This window comes from Babylonia areolata, chromosome 2, assembly GCF_041734735.1.
Source record: "Babylonia areolata isolate BAREFJ2019XMU chromosome 2, ASM4173473v1, whole genome shotgun sequence".
Lineage (NCBI taxonomy): Eukaryota > Metazoa > Mollusca > Gastropoda > Neogastropoda > Buccinidae > Babylonia > Babylonia areolata.
The window spans coordinates 22,942,804-22,943,639 of NC_134877.1; positions in this window are offsets into that span (position 1 = coordinate 22,942,804).

Genomic DNA, 836 nt, shown 5'->3' on the forward strand with positions numbered 1-836 from the left:
GGAAGTGAAGGTGTAGCTTGTTCGGTGCTGGACATCTGGGATTAGAGAGAACGCAAATAACGCAAGAATTTTATTGTGTAGACCATATGACCTTATTTGCGGGATACGCATACGCTATTTCACTGCCTCATTCATTCACTGTAATGCATTCGTCAGTTTTTCTATTTAGTGTTCACAGCAAGAAGATTTTTAAACACATTAGTAAAACGGGCGCAATAGCCGAGTGGTTTAAGCGTTAGACTTTCAATCTGAGGGTCCCGGGTTCGAATCACGATAACGGCGCCTGGTGGGTAGGGGGTGGAGATTTTTCCGATCTCCCAGGTCAACATATGTGCAGACCTGCTAGTGCCTGAACCCCCTTCGTGTGTATATGCACGCAGAAGATCAAATACGCACGTTGAAGATCCTGTAACCCATATCAGTGTTCGGTGGGTTATGGAGACACGAAAATACCCAGCATGCATGAACCACGACAGACTCTTCGAAAAGTCGATTTTGGTCGTGTAACGGAAAGAAGAAGAAGAAGAAGACCCGTTACAACTGATCGTGCTGACAATGTTGGGAGTGAACCGTTGTTATAGTATACAACGAAGATAATCAACAATGTCAAATAAATCTTCAAAAGAGAAAAGTCAAGAAATGGGGGGAAAAAAACCCATTAATGACATCAGATTTGCATAATAAATATATCTACCAAGGTCATGGAGGCGATGCTCGTCTTGCATCAAATGCAGAAATCCAGTCATCGAAGTATAAAGAGTGTATGTTTTTTGTTTTTGGGTTTTTTTCTGGGTTTTTTTCTTTTGGGAGGGGGGAGGGTGGTTTTTTGGGTTTTT